General features: G+C 44.2%; 1 protein-coding gene and 1 pseudogene across 2 annotated transcripts in view; one reads left to right on the top strand and one right to left on the bottom strand.

Moving 5' to 3' along the window:
- Positions 1-14955, top strand: part of LOC140717791 (uncharacterized) — a 44425-nt gene that overhangs the window by 2917 nt on the left and 26553 nt on the right. For both annotated transcript variants that reach the window (XR_012096610.1, XM_073031515.1), the window contains exons 2-3: positions 1958-2047; positions 7780-7886. The gene's annotated coding sequence lies outside the window, so the exon portion shown is untranslated. The remainder of the gene's footprint in view (positions 1-1957; positions 2048-7779; positions 7887-14955) is intronic.
- Positions 1-14955, bottom strand: part of LOC140717792 (uncharacterized) — an 819648-nt pseudogene that overhangs the window by 783268 nt on the left and 21425 nt on the right.

Raw genomic sequence — 14955 nt, 5'->3', positions numbered from 1 at the left:
AACATGCAATGTGCAATCATAGTAATTTATAATAATTGATAATAAATAGAACAGTCAAAATACATAGAGGTTCCCTCAAATCAGCGTGAGTTAATCAGTCTGATAGCCTGGTGGAAGGAGCTGTCCAGCAGCCTGTTGGTCCTCTCTTTTATGCAGCAGTACCGTTTCCTGGATGGTTGCTGCTGGAATAGATTGTGCTTGAAGTGACTCGGGTCCACAATGATCCCTCAGGCCCTTTTTTCACACTGGTCTTTGTAAATGTCCTGAATCATGGGAAGTTCACAACTACAGATGCGCTGGGCTGTCAGCACCACACTCTGCAGAGTCCTGCGATTAAGGGAGGTACAGCTCCCATACTAGGCAGTGATGCAGCCAGTCAGGATGCTCCCAATTGTGCCCCTGTAGAAAGTTCTTAGGATTTGGGGGCCCATAGCAAACTTCCTCAGTCATCTGAAGTGAAAGAGGCGCTGTTGTGCCTTTTCCACCAATCAGCAGGTACGTACAGACCACGTGAGATCCTCGGGTATGTTGCTGCCGAGGAACTTAAAGCTGTTTACCCTCTCAACCCCAGATCCATTGATGCCAATAGGGTTTAGCCCGTATCCATTAATCCACACAATCTGTGTGGATTATCACCAATCCGCACAGATTGTGGTTTCCTGGTTAGGAGGTCGAGGATCCAATTGCAGAGGGACTAGGTTCCGTAGCTTATTGATCAGGATTGTGGGAATGATGGTGTTAAACGCTGAGCTCTAGTCAGTGAGCAACATCCTGACATAGACAGCACAGATTCACCACTCTTTACTCAGGAAATCACTCCTTATCTTTGTTATAACGGTATGTCCTAGTATTTTAAGACTGTGCCCTGTGGTCCTAGACTGCCCCACTATCGGAAATACCCTCCCCACTCCATTCTAGACCTTTCAATATTTGATCGGTTTCAATGAGATTCCCTCATTCTTCTAAAGTCCAGAGAGTACAGGCCCAAAGCTCTCAAACAATCCTTGTTCATTAACCCTTTTATTGCCAGGATCATTTTTGTGAACCTCCTCTAGACCCTCTCCCATGTGAGCATGTAGTTTTTTAGATAAGGTGCCCAAAACTGTTCACAATACTCCAAGTGTGATCGGACCAATGCCTTATAAAGTCTGAGCTGATCCAATATATCTTTTCCAATAATATCCCTGCCACTAACGTAAGAGTCACCAGGGTACAGTTTCCTTTTTTGTCCCTATTGCAGTTCTTAAAAAGAGGAAGAATATTTCCACTCTTCTGCATCCTGGCCTGTAACTAAAGGAGCATCAGTTTTAAGTTTTGTTAATTTTTTGTCCTTATTTTTTCCCTCAAGCATCAGGTTTTTGAATCAAAGTTCAAAGTAAATTTATTATCAAAGTACGTATACATTCTACAACTTTGAGGTTTGTTTCAAACAGGTTGCCATAAAACAAAGAAAGCCAAAAGAACTCACTAATAAAATAAGACCATCAAACACCCAATGTGCAGAAAGACAGACAAATCCTGCGAACAATAAGCACAAGCAAATTCTGTAGCGTATTGAACTGAAATGCTCAAAGAGAGTCTGTGCACAGATGCTTAGTTCAGTGCAGAGTGGAGAAGCGAGCCATGTCCAATCATGAGCCTATCAAGTTCTACCTTAAATACACCTAAGGATGTGGCCTCCACAGCTGCCTGTGGTTATAAATTGAACTAATTCAGCACACTCTGGCAAAAGAATTTCTCCACATTTCTGTTTTAAATGGACACCCCTCTATCCTGAGGTTGTGCCTTTTAGTCCTAGACTCCCCCAACATAGGAAACATCCTTTCCACATCTACTCAGTCCAGGCCTTTCAACATTCGAAATGAGATTCCCCCTGCTCCCCCATCCTTCGAAATTCCAGTGAGTACAGACCCAGAGCTATCAAATGTTCCTCATATGATAACTGTTTCTTTCCCAGAATCATCCTTGTGAACCTCGTCTGGAACCTTTCCAATGCCAGAACATGTTTTCTTAGATGAGGAGCCCAAAACTCTTCACAATACTCAAGGTGAGGCCTCAATAATGCCTTATAACATCTCAGCATCACATCACTGCTCTTGTATTCTAACCGCTTGATGTGAATGATAACATTGCTTTTCCCTTCCTCACCTCCGACTTTACCTGCAAGTTATCTTTAGGTTGGTCTGCACAAAGACTCCCAAGTCCCTTTGCATCTCAGATTTTTGGATTTCCCTATTTCCCTATTTGGAAAATAGTCTGTACGTTTATTTCTACTACTAAAGTGCACGACCATGCATTTTCCAACAATGTATTTCATTTGCCATTGTCTTGCCAATTCTCCTAATCTGTCAAAGTACTTCTACAGCCTACCTGTTTCCTGAACAGTACCTGCCTTCTTGTCATCTGCAAACTTGCAACAAATCCATCTATTCTATCATTTAATTCATTGATATACAGCATGAAAAGAAATGGTCCCAACACCGACCCCTGCAGAACACCACGACTCACTGGCAGACAACTAGAGAGACCCTTTTATTCCCTCTTGCTGCCTTCTACCAATCAGCCAATGCTGTAACCACGCCAGTAACTTTCCTGTCATACCATGGGCTATTAACTTTGTAAGCAGCCTCATGTGTGGCACCTTGTTAAAGGCCTTTTGAAAGTCCAAATCTATGACAGAAGCTGCATCTCCTTTATCTATCCTGCGTGCAATCTCAAAGAATTCCAACAGATTCATCAGGCAAGATTTCCCCTTAAGGAAACCATGCTGACTTTGTCTTTTCTTGTCCTATGTTTCCAATACTCTATAACCTCATCCTTCACAATTAACTCCCAACATCTTCCCAACCACTGAGGTCAGGCTAACTGGTCTATAATTTCACTTTTGCCGCCTTCCTCCTTTCTTAAAGAGTGAAGTGACATTTGCAATTTTCCAGTCCCCTAGCACCATGCCAGAGTCCAATACGTTTTGAAAGATCATTACTAATGGCACCATAATCTCTACCGTTAACTCTGCAAGAACCCTAGGGTGCAGTTCATCTGGTCCAGGTGACTTGTACACCCTCAGGTCTTTCAGCTTTTTGAGCACCGTTCCCTTATAATAATAATAACTGCAGTCCCTTCTCTCCCCTCACACCCTTCAACATCTGGCACACGGCTAGTATCTTCCACTGATGGAAAATACTCATTTAGTTCATCTGCCATCTCCTTCCACCCCCCCCCCCCCCCTCACCTTCCAACATATTATTATTTCTCTGGCCTGATCTTCCAGCAGTCCAATATCGAGTCTCATCTCTCCTTTATGTTTTACAAACATGAAAAATCTTAAACTATCCACTTTGATAATATTTGCTAGCTTGCTTGCATATTTAATCTTTATCCTCTTTATGTTGTTCTCTGTAAGCTGTCAGAAGCTTCCAATCCTCTGTATTCTGACTATTTATTTTCTTTGTTTTATGCCCTCCCTTTTGGTTTTACATTAGCTTTGACTTCCTTGTCAGCCACAGTTGTACTATTTTGCCATTTGAGTATTTATTTGTTTCTGGAATACATTTATCCTGTACCTCCCTCATTTTTCTCAGGAGCTCTCACCATTGCTGCTCTGCTGCCATCTCTGCCAGCATCTCCTTCCAATTTACTTTAGCCAACTCCTCTCTCATACCACTGTTACTACCTTTACTCCACTGAAACGCTGCTATGTCAGACTGCACTCTCTCCCTATCCAATTTCAAGTTGAATTCAATGATTGCTGCCTCCTAAGGGTTCTTTTACTTTAAGTTCCCTAATTGCCTCCTGTTCATTAATCCAGAATAGCTGATTCCCTCATAGGCTCAACGACAAACTGCTCTGAAAAGCCATCTCTTAGATCTCGAGAGAGTGAGTTTGTTGAATGCCTATTTCCAACCTGATTTTCCCAGTTGACCTGGATGTTGAAATCTGCCATGAAATCTCCAATAACATTGCCCTTTTGACATGCCTTTTCTATTTCCTGTTGTAATCTATGGTCCACATCCAAACAACTATTGACGGCCTGTTTATAACTGCATCAATGTCCTTTTACACTTGAAGTTTTTTTTTAACTCTACGCACAATGATTCAACATCTTCTGATCCTGTGGCACATCTTTCTACTGATTTGATACCATTCTTTACCAGCAGAGCCACGCCATCCCATATGCCTAACTTCCTGGCCTTCTGATTTGTCTAACTTCGGCATTTAGCTCCCAACTATAAATATTTTTCAGCCGTGATTCCGTGATGATCACATTATTCATGACAATCCGTAACAGGGCAATAAGATTATCCACCTTATTTCTTATACTCTGTGCATTGAGGTATAACACTTCAAGTATTGGATTTGCTACCTTTATTGATTCTGCATCCCTCTGCTGGCTGCAGTTATGTCCTATCATCTGCTCGCTCTTCCTGACAGTGTGACTGCATGCTATCTTTTCTTTCTTTACCATCTGTCCTATCCTGAGTCCTTTCACGCCAGTTCTCATGCCCCTGCCAAATTAGTTTATACCTTGCCCAACAGGTCTAACAAACCAGCAGTATGCCCACAAGAAAATAAATCCCTGGGTTGCGTATGATGACAGAAATGTATTTTGATAATACATTTACTTTCAGCTTTGAACTTTGTAGTAGAGAGCCGGGTGTTGTTCTGGTCTGTGTCCTCACTGACCGGTGCTGTGCTCTGGCAGCTCAGTGTGCTTGGAATATGGTGTCAGTGATTCTACACAAGTGTGTCCTTATTACACAATTGATCTTGTCCAACCAGGAGCTTAGAAGATTCACTGGAGACTAGAATAATTTTTTCAGACTATTACTGGTCACAGGATCATTCTGGGCTGATCTAGTTTATTTGACCCATTAAGTTTATACCAGCTCCTTCTACATTTCCACAGTCCCATTCGCAACTCTGTCCCCACAGTGCTGTAGGTTATTTCCCCTGAAGGTCCTGACTAATTTCTCTTTGAACACTGGTTGTTCCTGCCACATACTGTTTCAGGAAACTTTGCTGAAAACACTTAACAAATAATGCCCCAACCAAGTCTCAGGCGGGAAGTGAGACCCAGTCAGTTTCTGGAGATTATTCAGTACAGATACTCGGTTGTTTTTACATCAGTCCATAACCTGCTGACATATCTATTCCTCTCTCTCTTACTGGCTGTTGAGAGCCCTACAGTTTCATCCCATCACAGTGATTGCACCTTTCTCCTGAGTTCCACCCACATCGTCTCACTGGATGAGCCTCTGGGATGACCTTGAATTTGTGACATTCTGCCTGATCAGCAGTACAGCTCCCCAAACCTCATTCACCTCCCTCTGGACTGTCTGAATCTGAATCCTGGAATGTTTAGCTACCAGTCCTGCCCTTCTCTGTAATGGCTGAATCACTGTGCCATGTACTAATCCAGGCTCTAAGTACGTCTGCATTAACTGTTCCACACCCGGCACTGATACAAGCACACTTCAGGCCCTCAATGCCACTGTGTTCATTACCTTGGCCTAAAGTTAATGATGACTGTTAACTTGGCCTTGGTATGCAGTGGTGTACTGCGCCAATGGCATCAACAGGGGTGATGTCATCTGAGAATAAACTGATTAGAAAGGTTGACTCTGTTATTGGAGTTAAATTGGACACACTGGAGACCGTGGTAGAACAAAGGATCCAATGGATATCCTGGCAATTCTGGACAATGTTTCTCACCCTCTGCATGCCTCCTTGGCTGAACAGAGGAGCATCTTCAGTAACAGACTAACACCACTGCGCTGCTCCAAGGAGCGCTGTATGAAGTCATTCTGACCCTCGGCTCTGTAATGAATCAACCTATAGCCGGGGAAGTGATGACACCCCTCATGTTAGACTATTTGTGGTAACTTTTTATTCTTTCTCTTACTTCTAATATTTGTTTATCTGTGCACTTGTAGTGCTACTGAGACACTGTAATTTGTCTATTTGGACTTACTTTCTGTGTTAATCCACATCCGTCAACGCCACTACTGACCTTTCACACTTCTCATCTCCTCTCCTGGAAAAAAACTCAATGATCCATGTAACTAAAACCCTCCGTCCTGCACCGGCTTGTTAGCCACACATATAACTGTACCACCTTTTTATTTCTTCCCTCGGTAGCAGGTGACACTGGGATTACCCCTGTCACCCCCCCCCCCCCCCCCCCAAGAGACTCTACTTAACTTTTTCCCAAACTCCCTAAGTTTCTTTGCAGGACTTTGTCTCTTTTGTTAGAATCAATATGGACACGTCCTCTGGCTGCTCACCCTGCCCTTTCAGAATGGCCTGTACTTGTTCAGTTACATCCTTGGCTCTGGTACCAGGGAGGTAATGCAGCATCCTGCAGTCTCTCTCCTTGCCACTGATACACCTGTCTGTGACCCCGGCTAAAGAATCCCTCGTCACTGAGGCTCACCGAGAACACAGAACAGTACAGCACAGGAACAGGCCCTTCTTCTGTCTGTGCTGAACAGGATGCAAAATGAAACTAAATCTCTTCAGCCTGCGTATAATTCATGAGCTTCAATCCTCTGAATATTCATGGCCTTATCTAAAACCCTGTTAAGTATCATTATCGTATCTGCTTCCAACACTCCCCATGGCAGCCGAAACCCGGCCCTCACCACTCTCTGTATGGAAACAGAAATCTTACCTGCCCTGAAATCCACCTTGAATTTCTCACCCTGGCAATTTAAAGCTGTGCCTTCTCATATTTGATATTTCTACCCTGGGGAAGTGATTCTGACTGTCTACCTTGTCTGTAACTCTCACAGTTTTAAAAACTTCTGTCAGGTCTCCCCTCAGCCTACTTCACTCCAGGGAAAACAGTCCCAGTCGGTCTGATCTTTCCTTGTAACTCAAGCCCCCAGTCCAGGTAACATTCCTGTGAATCATTTCTGCACCTTTCCAGCTTAATCACATCCTTCCTCTCGTGGTGAAAAGAACTACACAGGGTACTCCTGGTGTGGTGTAATTATTGATTTGTAGAACAGTAATGTGATGTCCCAACTCCTCTCATAGCCTTTGCCGATGAAGGTAAGCATGACGTGCAACTTCTTCACCACCTTGTCTACCTGTGTTGGCACTTTCAGGGAACTATTTACCTGTGCCTCAGGTTTATCATTTCATTAACACTCCTCAGGACCCTGCCATTCACTGGGTATGTCCTGACCTGCTTTAACTTCCCAAAATCCATCATTGTGCGTTTGTTTGACACTGTAACAACACTTCTCTGTTTCTCTGCACTCATGCCCCAGCAATAAATGTCAATGAGCCATTCACCTCTGAAACTTAGTCATATGTGGTCTTATGAACCCCTCACTGCACCCGTCTCTATTTTGTTGTGCAGGCAACACCCCGACCCCACTCTATTTCTCTCATTTACAATTTATCTCCATATAAATAGTAGTGAATTTTGATTCCTCCTACCACATGACATCACATTTGATACATTAAACTCCATTTACCATGTATTCTAATCACCAGCTTCCCCATATCCTGTTGGAGAGAACAAATGTCCAATCAGAAAGGTTTTGAAGGATATGGGTCAAATGCAGGGAAATGGGACAAGGAGGAGGATAACCTTCTTCATAATGTGGTGGTGAGGGGGTTACTTACCACAAGCTCAGATGGGAACTTTGGTCAGTGTGGACCATTTGAGCTGAAGGGCTTGTTTCTCTGCTGTGTGAATCTGACTGTAAACCCTCTTGGCTTAGTTCAATGACATTAAACTTTTCTAAATGACTTGTTATTTCTTCACAGATTATAGACTCCAATAGTTGAAGTGAAGTTAGCTGGACTACAGTCACCTTTCTTCCACCCTTCTTCAACAATGGTTTTCAACTCCATTGCGACCTTTCCGTAACACAGTGAGTTTTGACAGGCTTCAATGTCTCTACTTTCTCTCCAGACTTCCTGTGAAACCCTCCAGTGCATGTTGTTGGGACCTGGTAATGTTTGCTTTTTGTCCCATTAGTTTCTCCCTCCTGATGGTGATTGTTACACATTATTGCACAATGTTGAAATGTCACCGTTAGATATCTGTGGGATGTTTGCTGTGTCCCCATTGTGAACACTAATGCAAATTATTGAGTTAACTTATCTGCTTTTACCTTATTAGTTTTAGCTTTTGTCTCATTACTGGTTCCTGGAAAAATCCTGATCCTCTTTTCTACCGCCAACCCTTGCCTCTTTATATGCTCTTTAATTTAGTATTTCCCTTGAACTCCATTGACAGAAGGTTCTTTGCTGTCTGTGATCCCTCTGTCTAATTGGTATCAATGTCTGCTGAGTGTTATGAACAGTCTCCTTAAACATCGCCACTGCTCATCACTGACCTGTCCCTGCACCTATTTACCCTATCTGCCCCAGACAACTCCACTTTCACATCACTGTAATTGCCTTTATTTAAGTTGAGGACATTGGTTCTGGACCCTGGTGTTCACCCTCAATCTGGCTCTGGAGTTCTCCCACATTGTGATCACTTCTTCACAGATCCTTCACCACAAGATCCCTCTGTATTCCCACCTCATTACACAGATTACATCTGAAATGTCCTGTTCCTGGGTAAGATCCTGCTGTAAGAAACTGTCTCTGACCACTCCACAAATTCCTCTTCCACTGTACCAGTTTGATTAGTTTAATCAATACACAGACTGAAGCAAACTGAGAACAAAATGCTGCAGGAACTCAGCAAACGGTCGACATTTCGGGCTGAGAACCTTCACTGGGATTAGAAAGAAAGGGACAAAAGTCAGAATAAGGTGGTGGGGGGGGGGGAGGAGGACAAGCGTGTGGGGGGTGTGGTTTGTGGAGAGATAATGATGTGAGGAGCTGGGTAACAGGCAGAAAAGGCAAAGAGAGGAAGAGAAAGGAATCCATTAGGACAGAACGTTAGACCATGGGATGACACAAAGGAGGTGGAGAACCAGAGAGAGTTGATGGGCAGGTCATGAGGATGTGCGAGGAGAAGTCAAGGGGTTAAATGGCACCAGAATGGGGGAAAAGTCAGAAAAAAAGGAGCATTTTGGGGGGGGGGGAATTAGAGGGTAGTGATTTCCAGAATTTGGAGAAATCAATGTTCATGCTGTCGAGATTGGAGGCTACACAGTCAGAATATGAGATGTTGCTCATCTAACCTGTATTTGGCCTCATCGTAGTAGTAGAGTAGGCCATGGACAGACTTTGTAGTGATGGTCCTTTGCTGGGTCAGGGTCGACCATGGATATTGTACCCTCGCTGTGAAACTCAATTTGCAAGCCAGGGTAGTATGATACGTAAAGCAAGCTGTTGCCCATGCAGAGGCTCCTGCTCTCAACACATCTGATGAATCCAGAGCAACGGCAGAGACCGATGGGGGTCAGGCACCAATGGTATCATAGGATTGCCAGTCTGCATTGAACATTGAACCGACAGAGAATCCAGCTCTGGATTGTTCCTCCGGGTTTACTCCCGAAGCCTTCCCCATGAATGGGTCTAGCCACAAGCCAGTAGAGATTTCAGATCAGAATTTTCCTTCCACTAGATGAACCGCCAACCGTGGGTGAAAGCCCCATCTGCCCATAGCAGTTAGTTATATGATGCCAGTAAACCCATTTAGACCCTCCCCGTCACTAGAAAGAGTTTGTCGGGCTTCGTAGCTAAGCCATATGTAAAAGCCAGGAGCTGGACTTGGTTGACAGAGGCAATTTGAAGCAGCAATTAATAGGAAGTGACAGCTTGTCCCTATTACTACCCCACCACTGGTTAAGACAGCTGTAAGGCACCAATATGTCAGTCTGTGAATGGGAAATGGAACTAGAATGGGTTGCCACTGGCAGATTGTGGTTGTTGCAGCTCACAGAGCAAAGGTACTCAATGTAGTGATGCCCCAATCTGCTTCCGATTAAATCTCTCATGACAATCACATTTCCATTCTCATCTCTCTTTGATATTTCCCCTTTTATGCTTTATCCCATCGGGAGGAACACCTGAGCATCTTGAGACCACTCCTAACAGATCTCCACAAAGTGTTTTAAATTAATTACAAATATAAAACACAAAATAATTGACTGTATAAATATTCACCCCCAAATCATCACTGGTACAGTCAAGTAGTTTTAGGAATTACATTATCAGTTAAGTGGAGGTCACTGTGTGAGTCAAGGTGTTTCAATTGATTGTAGTAAAAATGCACGACTGTTGGTAGTCAGTATCCTGGGAGAAACTACACCATAAAAACAAATTAACGCTCTGAGCAGTTCTGCAAAAAGGTAATTGAAAAACACAATTCAGGAGATGGATACAAGAAAATTTTCAAGTCACTGAATGTCCCTTGGAGTAGAGTTAAGTCACTCATCCTGAAATGGAAAGAATATGGCAGAGCTGTAAATCTGCCAGAATCAGGCCATCCTCAAAAAATGAGTGACTGTGCAAGAAGGGGACGAGTGAGGGAGACCACCAAGAGACCTATGCTAACTCTAGAGAAATCACAATCTTCAGTGGCTGAGATGGGAGAGACTGTGTATACAACAACTGTTGCCCAGATGCATCACCTGTCAGAGCTTTTTGGGAGAGTAGCAAAGAGAAAGCCATTGTTGAAAAAATCACTCATGAAATCTCACCTGGAGTTTGCCAGAAGTCTCTGAAGTCAACTGGAAGAAGGTTCTATAGACTGATGAAACAAAATTGACCTTTTTGGCCATCAGATTAAACACTAAGCTTGGCACAAGACAAACACCACACAGCATCAAAAACACACCATCCCAGCATGGTGGAGGCTGCATCATGCTGTGGGGATGTTTCACTGCAGCAGGCCCTGAAAGGCTCATAAAAGTAGAGGGTAAAATGAATGCAGCCAAGTACAGTGAAATCTTGGAGGAAAACCTAATTCAGTCTGCAAGTGAACTGTGACTTAGGAGAAGATTCATTTTCTAGCAGGAGAATGACCACAAGTATAAAACCAAAACTACACAGGAATGACTTAAAACCAAAGTTAATGTCCTGGAGTGGCCAAGTCAGAGTTCAGACCTTAATCCAATTGAGAATTTGTGGCTGGACTTGAAAAGATCTGTTCACTCATGAACCGCATGCAATCTGACAGAGCTTCAGCAGTTTTGTAAAGAAGAATGGGGAAAATTTTCAGTGTCCAGATGTGCAAAGCGGATAGAGACCTTTACTGACAAAGGTGCATCAACTGATTACTGACTTGAAGGAGGTGAATACCAATGCAATTAAATTATTTTGTGTTTTATATTTGCAATTAATTCGATCACTTTGTAAAGATCTGTTTTTCACTTTGACTCCAGAGAGTCCATTCTGCTGATCAGTGTGGGAAAATAAAGCCAAATTAAATCCACTGTGAATCAACATTGCAGAACAATAAACATGAAAACCTCCAAAGGAGACTGAATACTTTTGATGGCACTGTATCCACCCGTTCACCAGCACGTTATGAACAAATCCACCCTGCTCCTTTCCATTTTGCTGATTCCATGTGGAACATTAAATATGTAGGAATGTCAAATTCCCAGTCCAAGTCTCTGTAACCATGTCCCTGCAATAGCTTGTAGATCAAACATATTCGTCAGTACACAATATGGAACAGATGGCAACCTGCCCTTCAGTCCACAATATCTGCACCAATCATAACAATGTTGAGACTTTATAAAGTACTGGTGAGGTCTCACAGGAGTATTGTGAGCATTTGTGGGCCCTTTATCTTAGGAAGAATGAGCTGAATCTGGATGTGTTTCAAAGGAGATTCTCTAAATTGCCTCCAGGATGAAACAGCTTGGCATATGAAGAGCGTTTGATTGCTCTGGGCCTGTACTCACTGGAATTTAGGTCAATGAGGGCTGACCTAATTGAAACCTATTGAATGGTGAAAGGCCTTGATAAAGTGGATGTGCAGAGGATGAGAGTGTCTAAGAACAGAGGACACAGCCTCAGAATAGAGCATCATCCTTGTAGAATGTGGAGATGAGGAATTTCTTTAGCCAGAGAGTGATGAATCTGTGGAATTTGTTGCCTCGGGCAGCTGTGGAGCCAATACTTGATGTGTATTTAAGGCAGAGGTTGGTAGATTCTTGATTGGTCAGATCATGAAAGGTTACAGGGAGAAGGCAGGAGATTGCGGCTTTGAGGGAAAATGGATTAGCAATGATGAAATGACAGAGCAGATTTGATGGGCCTAATTCTGATCCTATCTTAGAGTCTATATCACCACCTCTGAAACCTTGATCAATTTTGTCAAGCGTGATCTGCCCACACAAAACCATGCTGATTGTCCCTAAGCAGGCCATGCCTTTCCAAATGTGCATAAATCGTGTACCTCAATATCCTCCCCAGTAGCTGCTCTGCCACTGAAATGAGGCTGCCTTGCCGATAGATTCCTGGATTCCTGTTATTTCCCTTCTTGAACAAAGCTGCAACATTTGCGACACTGAAGTCCTGTGGGACCTCACATGTTGTGATCGAGGACACACTGGTCCTTGTCAAATCGCCAGCAATCTGCTCATTTGCTTCTTTCACTATTGTAGGATATATGCCTGGAATCTTATCCATCTTATTGCTTTTCAGATGGCCCAGCACAACCTCCTCCTTAATCTCAACACGTCTCTGCACATTAGCATGCTCCACTCTGTTTTCATTCACATTCAGTTCCTTCTCCTCAGTAAATATTGACACAACATACTCATTTAGTACCTCAGCCACTTGGTCTGACTTCAACCACATCATTCCTCCTTTAATCTTGAGTTGACCTTTCCATTCTCTGGTTAACTCATATCTGCTGGTCCTTAAACAGCTCCCGCATGTCAGATGTGGACTTGTCTGACAGTGGCTGCTCCCAATCAATGCCCCGTGGTTTCTGTCTTACTCCGTACTAACCTGCCCTCCTGCAATTCAGTACCTTCATACAAGATCTGATTTTATTCTTCCTCATCACTAAGAAAAAAATACGATCCCAGAATATTCACTGACTCTTAGCTGTCAGCTGGCCTGGCTCATTTCCCAAAACTAGTTCCTCCTGTCTGTTCTCTCCTCTCGTTGGACTCTGTACATAATGTTTCAAACACTCTTAAGATTCGCTGAAGAAATCTTGTGCATCTAAGTATTAAGCAAGTTCCAATCAATTCTAGGGAAGATAAAGTCCCCGCACTGGTCATTGGGGGCCAGTATGATAATCCTATCAGTATAACTGCAGATTGCCTCTGTAAATGAGCCTTCCAGTTTGTTGTGACATTCCCAGTGGGGTAACCTCTGCTCCTGTTAAACCCCACTCACATGTAAAACAATGAAACGCAGGAGCGTTGAGCTGCCAGCCCTGTCTGTCCGACAACATAATACTCCTAATGTTGAAATGAACTAATTTCAGCCCATCAGTCCCAGCATGTTTATTAGCCTGACATTTGCTCTCGTTCTTTTCAGACTGTCTTGTCATACATACATTCTCCCACTTGCGATTCCAGTTCAAACTCTGCCAAGTGACGCCATCAAACCTCCTGGTGAGGATGTTGGTTCCCCTCCGGTTCAGATGCAAATGGCCTTGTTTGTCCCGGTCTCCCACCTGCCTGGAAGGGAGCCCATTGATCCATGAATCTGAAGACTTCCCTCCTGCATCAGTTCCTCAGCAACAATTTTAAACTGCACGAAATATCGTTTTCTGACCACACCAGCACAAGGTTTGACCCACAATTCCGTAATTACAATGCTGGAGGTCCTGCTTTTTAAACTAGTTCCTGAAAATCACTTTGTTGGACCTCATACCTGCTCATTTAAACCCTTTGGTGTAGCACGAAGAAAGGTCACCGGAAAACATATTGGCTCCCCTCCTCCTTGGACCCGTCTCACCTTTCCCTCGGGACCCCAATGATCCTTGTACGTGAAACCCCCACCCACCTCGTACCAGCTCCTCGGCCACCACTTTACTTGGGCCTTAGAAGACACCAGAAGCGCGGTATATATATCCTTGTATCTGCCTATGTATCCTGTTCCTTTATGTGACCGGACTTTCATTTCCCTCGCGACCCAGAGGAATAGTCGTTCTAATGAATTAACCCTTTCATCACTGGAAGTGACTGCACCCTCGCCCACCAACTGCTGTGTGTGAGGGCGCTCGCACTGGTCATGGGGCCGGGGAGGGACAGACCGAGGTTCTCGGGTATTTGCGAAATGGAAAAGCACTTCCTATAATTTAAAGCAGGCGAATCAGCAAATTTCCAGAAATCCTCCGGTCTGTACGTGGTGTGTGAGGGAGTTTTTTTTTCCGCTGAAGCGCTTTGTGTCGTATAATGGCGGGCGTAATAAAGTGAAGGCAGAGCTGGACGATGAGAGGCCGCTCTCGGCTCTGTCCGTCACTCTGACTCTGTCTCCTCCCTTCCCCGCCTCTGTCTCTCTGCGCGTTTCTCGGGCAGGTCGGGGCGCTGTGTATAAAAGGTGACAGCAGCAGTCGGTTTGTCACTGAACAGCGACCTGAGTGAAGCAGCGTCATGTCTGGTAGAGGGAAAGGAGGCAAAGGACTGGGCAAAGGCGGAGCCAAGCGGCACCGTAAAGTGCTCCGTGATAACATCCAGGGCATCACCAAACCGGCCATCCGCCGTCTGGCTCGCCGTGGCGGCGTCAAGCGGATCTCGGGTCTGATCTACGAGGAGACCCGCGGGGTGCTGAAGGTTTTCCTGGAGAATGTGATCCGGGATGCGGTCACCTACACTGAACACGCCAAGCGCAAGACGGTCACTGCCATGGATGTGGTGTACGCTCTGAAACGCCAGGGCCGCACTCTCTATGGCTTCGGCGGCTGAAAAACTCCCACTTCCTCCCGAGAACAACACAAAGGCTCTTCTAAGAGCCACCCACCACCTCACAGAGAGCTGTGCCCACAAACTTTTAATTATTTTTTATCGATCCTACTGTATTCATCTGATGACATTTGAAATCGATTAGTCTGCTCCGCTTGAA

The sequence above is a fragment of the Hemitrygon akajei genome, chromosome 28 (assembly GCF_048418815.1).
Source record: "Hemitrygon akajei chromosome 28, sHemAka1.3, whole genome shotgun sequence".
Lineage (NCBI taxonomy): Eukaryota > Metazoa > Chordata > Chondrichthyes > Myliobatiformes > Dasyatidae > Hemitrygon > Hemitrygon akajei.
This window is presented reverse-complemented; position numbering and strand designations above follow the sequence as displayed.